Below are 8,516 nucleotides of genomic sequence, written 5' to 3'. Positions count from 1 at the left end.
CATGCTGACATCCAGGCCACATCGTTTTTAGGGAAGGCTTTGCTTATTTCAGCCAGATAATGCCAAACCGCATTCTACACATATTAAAACTGCAGGGCTCCGAAGTAAGAGTCCAGGTGCTAAACTTGCCTGCCTGCAGTCCAGACCTCTCTCCCACTGAAAACATTTGATGCATGATGAAGCACAAAATACAAAGAAGACCCCAAACTTTTAACCAACTAAAATGTATCTCAGGCAATAACGGGACAACATTTCACTTTCCAAACGACAGCAATTTGTCTCCTCAGTTCCCAAATTTTTACAGTGTGTTGTAAAAACCAGAGGTGATGCAACAAAATATGCCCCAGCCCCAACTTTTTTGAAATGTTTTGCTGGCATCAAATTCCAAAATGAGCGCATATTTAAAAAAATTCAGTTTCAACATTTGATATGTTGTCAGTGAAATAGAGGGTTTCCATGAATTGCAAATCGTCGCGTTCTGTTTTTATTTGCAGTTTACACCATGTCCCGGGCGGCACGGTGGTGTAGTGGTTAGCGCTGTCACCTCACAGCAAGAAGGTCCGGGTTCGAGCCCCATGGCTGGTGAGGGCCTTTCTGTGCGGAGTTTGCATGTTCTCCCCGTATCCGCATGGGTTTCCTCTGGGTGCTCCGGTTTCCCCCACAGTCCAAAGACATGCAAGTTAGGTTAACTGGTGACTCTAAATTGACCGTAGGTGTGAGTGTGAATGGTTGTCTGTGTCTATGTGTCAGCCCTGTGATGACCTGGCGACTTGTCCAGGGTGTACCCCGCCTTTCGCCCGTAGTCAGCTGGGATAGGCTCCAGCTTGCCTGCGACCCTGTAGAACAGGATAAAGCGGCTAGAGGTAATGAGATGAGACACCATGTCCCAACTTTTTTGGAATTGGGGTTGCTGATACTGTAGATAGTGGATTGGGTGCGGTGGACAGCCAAAGCTGAACAGATATTATGACCTGGGGCAGTGTGAGGGGAGTAAGATCACATTTCTAGCATATTCTCAGTTGCTTCACATTCTTGAAATTTTTCAAACTTTTTTTTTACGGCCTTAGTTGCTCATGTAGTTTTATATTCATCACTTGGCATGAAGTCAATGACCATCTGTCTCTTTTATGTCATGTTTTTTTCCCATGATGATGAAACACGGACATTTTACATGTGTGCAACCTCATATTTAGACCTCACCTCCTCATATCTTACTAAATATATCAAATGTTGCCCAAGTTGTGGGTTGCTGGTGACGGTTAGACAGGTGGAGGCATCTCAGGTGATAGATGACAATTGACCACTGAATTGAAGACAGAAATTTCTAGTTACATATGTAACTGTGGTACTGTGAACACCAGATAATTGCTAGCCTTGTGATAATCATCTGGATATCTTCTTGCATGGAGAAGGGTGGGGAGGTACATCCTAGGTCTCCTTGACCTGTAAACAAGAGGCCTTCATGGACCTCTTCAAGCAGCTGCATGGAGATGGCTAAAGGATCAGTAGGCCCTCTGCCTACTTTACTCTCAGGGGTCGTCCAGCTTGCCACCCAGCAGTGCATGTAGCTGGAGTACTAGAGTGTAAAGCCAGTGGTAGTGCAACAGGAATGCCAGCTCTCAGAAGAGCTTTCTGAAACTCTTGTCAGTGGTTGATGCTGACATTAATTACAGGATGCTGCAGGAATTCCTGATCTGGTGGTGCTGGAAGAGTTCATCAAGAACAGCAGCATGGGTCCAGTACCACCAACTGGTGTCCTTAGATGATGCCTTCCAGTCAGCAGAGGATCAGATTGGCAGAGTCTGTGGTGGAAGGTAGCTCTTTACTCTCTCTCCTCTTTCCCTTGTCCCCCTTTGGTTTCAGCAACTTGTGACTGAGGTGCCAGGGCCCTGAAACTGGCACCCTAGACCCGGGTGGAATAATTACCTACGAAATGCTGAATCACCCATTCTGTGCCAGTGAGATGTCAAATCTTGGTATGGCCCCACTGAATGGGTTATGAGTAAATTATTTCATGTTATGGAGAGCTGGGTGTATTGTTCCAAAAATTAGAACCTCTTCTCGACAGGCCATTTCAGTGTATAGTTTGGGGGAGAGGCCTCTTCTATAAATAGTCAGCAATACTGGCTCAATCCATCCACTTGTGGCTGTGATGGTCCAGAATTCAGTGGCATAAGCTAATGCTTTAATGATCCCCTGTGACAGATTAGAACAGAATAGTTGATCTGATGAACAAATCACTGCTATGTGGTTCAAGTCCCCATCACTGGACACTTCAAGATTTATAGTCATTTATAGTCAAGATTTAAAGTCTCCATTGACCCATCCTCTCTGTTCATAAAAAGTCACTTCAGAGTCATTTTCATGCAAAATGAGTGTGGAAGCAGGGGCACGGTCAAGCATCAGCTGTGGAAAGAGGGGATGCAGGTTGAACTGTTAGGTAACATGGTGATAATCACCTGTCTGATTATGGGCAGTTTATTTTGGTGTGTTTTGTTTTTGCTTTCAGGAGAAGTCCATAACCAGAGCCTGAGAGATCGATGCAGCACACAACTGTGTGTTTTTGTGTGTTTACCTACTGTGTGTAATAAAACTGCTGAAAAAAGGGCCAGTGAGCAGAAAAAGGTGCACCTTTTTGAGTTGCCTAAAGTCTGCATCCAATTTTCTCATTTCCCTCATGAACCAGCATGTGTTACACTGGCACTGAAACCCAGGAATCTGAGGAAGAGTGCCATCAGGGAGTCATTGCCCCTCACTGAAATTATCCAGACCCTTGTTGGCATCCACCAACAAGTCAACAACCAAGCACTGTGCCTGGAGCAGGAGTGACAGTTCACGGTCCTTCTCCAGGCCAAGGCAGAGGATCGGTCCAGCCAGCAGGTACTACAGCCACAACCCCAGCGGCCATATCCAAAGTCACACGCAACATGATGGATCCACTGGACTATCCCAAAGTCTCCATTGACCCCTTTAAGCATGTCGTGGAAGTGTGCTGCGGAAGCATGTGCTTGGCCAACTTCACAGTGGGTGGTCCGCTTATTGCCGCTGCTACTGAGGGAAGCTCAGCTCACAGTATAAAAGCACCCAGTCACCAACCTGCTGGACTTCCTGGACTGAAAGCATGATATTTTGCAATGGTTTGGCCACACTCATGAACAGCACCATCACTGCTTCTGCTTGCTGATGATTAGAGAGTTCGGCGACTCTTTCACCTTTGCCCAACAGCTCTGGGACACCTGTTGAAGGTGGCTACTGGCAGAGGAGTGCAACGCTGGTCATGTCATCGATTGAGTGGTGCTGGAGCAGTTCACTGCCCTGCTGCCAGAAGGGACGGGAGAGTGGGTCCAGTGCCACTGTCTGATATCACTGGAAGAGGTGATTCGGCTTGCAGAAGACCATGTGATGGCCTTTCCAGGGGCAGGTGAGCCCCCTGCCCTCTCTCTCTCTCTCATGCTTTCCCTTCCCCTGTTATCCCCATCCTCTCTGTCCTCCTTGTCCCTGCATGAACAAAATGAGGGACAGTTCCCCTGAAACTAGTTCCCCAAACCCAGGGTTCTTCCCTTTTTACTTCACCCTCCTCTCCTTCCCCTCTAATTTCTCCACAAACTCCTCTCTCTCTGCACAGGTTGAACCATCCATGTTCACCAGGACTAGAGCAAAGCCCAGGCAGGTCTGCAGGTGTGGCAGGAGAGCTGGGCAATTCCAGGATCAGCATTATTTCATGGAAGCAGGAATTCAGATCCAGATTCCTCATGCACATCAGGCTTCCTACAATCAAGCAGGAACATACTGTGTGCCAGTGAGTATATAAGGGAGTACACATCAGGCCTTGGTGGACTCAAGGTATAATCAGACCACAGTCCTTCAAAGCCTGATTCAGTGTGGGGCATTGGGAAATGCACAACTGGTGAAGGTGAGGTGTGTGTGTGTGGGGGGGGTATACACAAGTGGTAGCAGTCATCATTAAGTTCTGGGGTGAAAATATAGTGTGGAGGCAGTCATTAGTCCCTGCCTCACCCATCCAAGAATTCTGTTGACGAATTGGCCAGGGTTTCAGGCATTAATAAGGAAAATGCTTGCAAATGGTTCCTGCAATAGCAAAGCCGGGGTGGATTTCAGTGCTACTTTGCCAGGGGAGGCAGTCTTGGGGCTATTTACATCAGGTTTTACATCAGGGACATGTAGGGTGAAGAGGGGCTCCATCCGTCCACTTTTTGCAGTGCAGAAAAATGGGGGATTTTCTTCTGGAGCGGTCACCTGTTAAGACCCTGAAACATGCTTTTGATCAAGTGAGAGCAATCAGTGGTCAAAAAATTCAGCCTATTGTTGCGCTCTTGCACCCATAGTTCTCCATTGTTCAAGAAATATTATATTGACTGGGCAGCACAGTAGTGTAGTGGTTAGCACTGTCGCCTCGCAGCAAGAAGGTCCTGGGTTCGAGCCCAGCGGCTGACGGGGGCCTTTCTGTGCGGAGTTTGCATGTTCTCCCCGTGTCTGCATGGGTTTCCCTCACGGTCCAAAGACATGCAGGTTAGGCTAATTGGTGACTCTAAATTGACTGTGGGTGTGAGTGTGAATGGTTGTTTGTCTCTGTGTTAGCCCTGCGATGACCTGGTGACTTGTCCAGGGTGTACCCCGCCTCTCGCCCGTAGTCAGCTAGGATAGGCTCTGGCTTGCCTGCGACCCTGTACAGGATAAGCGGCTAAAGATAATGGATGGATGGGTATTATATTGACTGATGCATGATGCTCAAACCAAAGAAGAGTTCAACCCAGTTGGTGGTCCTGAGGAGTTGTAGGAAACTTCTGTTCCATGTGACTCATCATAATCTCATGGCTGGGCATTTGGGGATAAAACACTGAACTGGCTTATGGATCATTTTTATTGGCCAGGCATTTGTGGCAATGTTCACAGGTGGTGTACTGTATGTCAAGAATGACAGCTGGTGAATCTGCTGGCCACCCCAAAAACATCACTGCACCTTCTTTCCTTTACCGCGATCACCTTTGAAAGAATTGGGATAGACCTTGTTGAGCCATTAGACTGGACTGCACAAGGGTATTGCTTTGTGTGAGTCTTAGTGGATGACACAATGCAATACCTGGAACATTTCCGCATGCAATGTTGCAGAGGCATTGTTCCATTTTATCTCCTGAATCAGGATTCCAAAAGAAATCTTGACTGATCAAGGCACAACAATTTTGTCACACACTGTTTGTGAACTGTACAAGTTATTGGTGAATAAACTGATTCATAATGGTGTTACCATCCACAGATTAACAAGCTGGTCAAACGATTTAATCAAATGCTTAAGCACACGATTCATAAATTTATTCACGATGATGCTCGGAATTGGGATAAATGGCTCAAGCCCCTATTATTCACAGTATGACAGGTCCCACAAGCCTCCACTGGGTTTTCTTAGATGTCATTAGAGAAAATTGGGAGGAGGGACCTTCTACTATTAAAAATTAAATTCAGTACATTCTTGACGTGAGAGCAGAACTCCACACTTTAAGTCACCAAACACAGGAGAATTTGCTACAAGGACAAGAATGGCAATCCTGGCTTTATAACAGAGGTGCTCAGCCACAGGATATTGCTTCCCACATTGACTGTGAAGATTCTCAGTCATCCAGGTCATGATAACTGTGGGTGGTAAAAGAGAGCAAATGGACTTGCTTGAAGATTCTTGAAGACGTTTCACCTCTCATCCGAAAGGCTTCTTCAGATCTGTCTGACTAGTAGGGAGTATCAGGTAATTATCCTCTCATGGATGAAAAGCTCATCTAAGGTGTCATTGAGTCATCCTGTTGGTGTGGGTCACTGGGGGCTGAATGTGAATGGCCTCGAGAGTCGTTAGGGTGATCAATGGATTGCCCATTAAGGTGATCAATGGAATGCTGATTCTCTCTGTCCTCCTGTATGCCACTGAAAACAACTGGATTTTGGTGTGCATTCAGTTGTCTGGGAAGTGTGCCAAGGACTGCATTGTAGGTGGTTGATAAATGATGTCTTAGACCCCCACCTCTGTTCAATGATGGCCGTTCCAGGTTGACAAAAATGGCTTCTTTAACTCCTCACTCATACCAACGATCCTCTCTGGCTAAAATGCATACGTTGGAATCCTGAAATGAATGTCCTTTGTTGTTAAGATGAAGGTAGACAGCAGAGTCCTGGCCTGAGGAACTGGCTCTCCTGTGTTGAGCCATACGCCTGTGAAGCGGTTGTTTAGTCTCACCAATATACGAGTCTGTGCATTCCTCACTGCACTGAATTGCATACACTACGTTGTCCTGTTTGTGTCTGGGTATTCTGTCCTTAGGGTGGACCAGTTTCTGCTTCAGGGTGTTACTAGGTCTGAAACGTACCGGAATGTTGTGTTTGTAGAAGATCCTCCTGAGTTTCTCAGATAGACCAGAAATGTAGGGAATGACAATGTTCTTGCGTTTGTTCCTGTTATCCTCCTTGTCCATTATGTTCCTTTTTCTGCTCTTGAAGAAAGACCAATTGGGATACCCGCAGTTCTGAAGTGCTTTCCTGATGTGATTCTGCTCCTTCTCTTTTCCCTCTACCGTTGTAGGGACGTTCTGAGCCCTGTGTTGCAAGGTCCTAATGACCCCCAATTTGTGTTCCAGTGGGTGGTGAGAGTCGAAGAGTAGGTACTGGTCCGTGTGTGTGGGTTTCCGGTAGACCTCGATGCTAAGGCTTCTGTCTTGTCTAATGTGTACATCACAATCCAACACAGGAGAGCCAGTTCCTCAGGCCAGGACTCTGCTGTCTACCTTCATCTTAACAACAAAGGACACTCATTTCAGGATTGCAACGTACGCATTTTAGCCAGAGAGGATCGTTGGTATGAGCGAGGAGTTAAAGAAGCCATTTTTGTCAACCTGGAACGGCCATCACTGAACAGAGGTGGGGGTCTAAGACATCATTTATCAGCCACCTACAATGCAGTCCTTGGCACACTTCCCAGACAACTGAATGCACACCAAAATCCAGTTGTTTTCAGTGGCATACAGGAGGACAGAGAGAATCAGCATTCCATTGATCACCTTAATGGGCAATCCATTGATCACCCTAACGACTCTCGAGGCCATTCACATTCAGCCCCCAGTGACCCACACCAACAGGATGACTCAACGACACCTTAGATGAGCTTTTCATCCATGAGAGGATAAATACCTGATACTCCCTACTAGTCAGACAGAACTGAAGAAGCCTTTCGGATGAGAGGTGAAACGTCTTCAAAAATCTTCAAGCAAGTCCAGTTGCTCTCTTTTACCACCCACTTCCCACATTGAGCTCGCAAAGTGGCAAGGACCCTTTGAAGTCACATGGTAAGTCGGAGAATAGAGCCCTGCACTCCTGCGGGAGTCCCGCGGGACCCGCCGCAAAGCAGTGCGGCGCGGGACAAATTTTGAAAGTTCATTGCAGGCGTGGGCAGGACCGGAAGTGCACATATGCGGCGCGGGTGGGAGCAGTGATAAGCTGCAGTCCCGCTAACTAAAAACGTGCTTGAAATAAATTTTATAAATTACTAATTTATATTTATCATATATAATTTGTGCTGGATATTTTATTTGGCATTAATAACATTTTAAGATGCCTAAATTTGCAGAGAAAGTTAGATTACTGGATTGAGTGAGAAATAGCATTTTAAACTTGCCATTGATCACACTAATGACTCGCAGTTCACACCCAGCTAGTAAGAGAACCATGAGTGAATTGATTTACTTGTTGCGTTAGTCTACAACTTTAACCAGAGAGACAGGTTACACAGTGACGGTAGGCTTGACTCAATGCTATCCCAGAAATCCTTCCTGTAATATGCAAATTTGGCTGTCCAATCAGAGGCGGCCAAATTTGCATATTACAGGAAGGATTTCTGGGATAGCATTGAGTCAAGCCTACCGTCACTGTGTAACATGTCTCTCTGATTAAAGTTGTAGACTAACGTAAGCAGGAAATCAATTCATTTCTTTTACTAGCTTTGCTTTACATTTAAAAAAAAAACAAAACACATTGGTACAAAGCAAGCCCATTCACTTTTTTATACTGATCAAAAAATCACAATGGTTTCTTATATGATAAAAATGTGTTATTTGCGATTAAATATTTTAATCGTTTGACAGCACAAATTACTATTATTATTAGAGACACTACATGCTGAATTCAGAAATGAGGTAAACAATAACAAACGTGAGCTGTAGATATTTATGCTCAAATCCACTCAAAGTAGGGGGCGGGGCACCATCACGCTGTGTCAAGACAAGAACTTTCCTGAGAAATAACGCGAACGTCTGCATCATGCGGGATTTGCGGGCGGGAGCGGGACAAAATATGGCAGGCGCGGGCGGGAGCGGGACTGAAAATCATAATTTTTTTGTGGGGGCGGGCGGGAGCGGGACTGAAAATCATAATTCTTTGTGGGCGCGGGCGGGAGTGGGACTGCACAATGTGGGAGCGGGACTGAAAAATCTGACCCGCGCAGACCTCTATCGGAGAAGTCA

Source organism: Neoarius graeffei, chromosome 20 (genome assembly GCF_027579695.1).
Source record: "Neoarius graeffei isolate fNeoGra1 chromosome 20, fNeoGra1.pri, whole genome shotgun sequence".
NCBI lineage: Eukaryota > Metazoa > Chordata > Actinopteri > Siluriformes > Ariidae > Neoarius > Neoarius graeffei.
Note: the sequence above shows the minus strand (reverse complement) of the source record.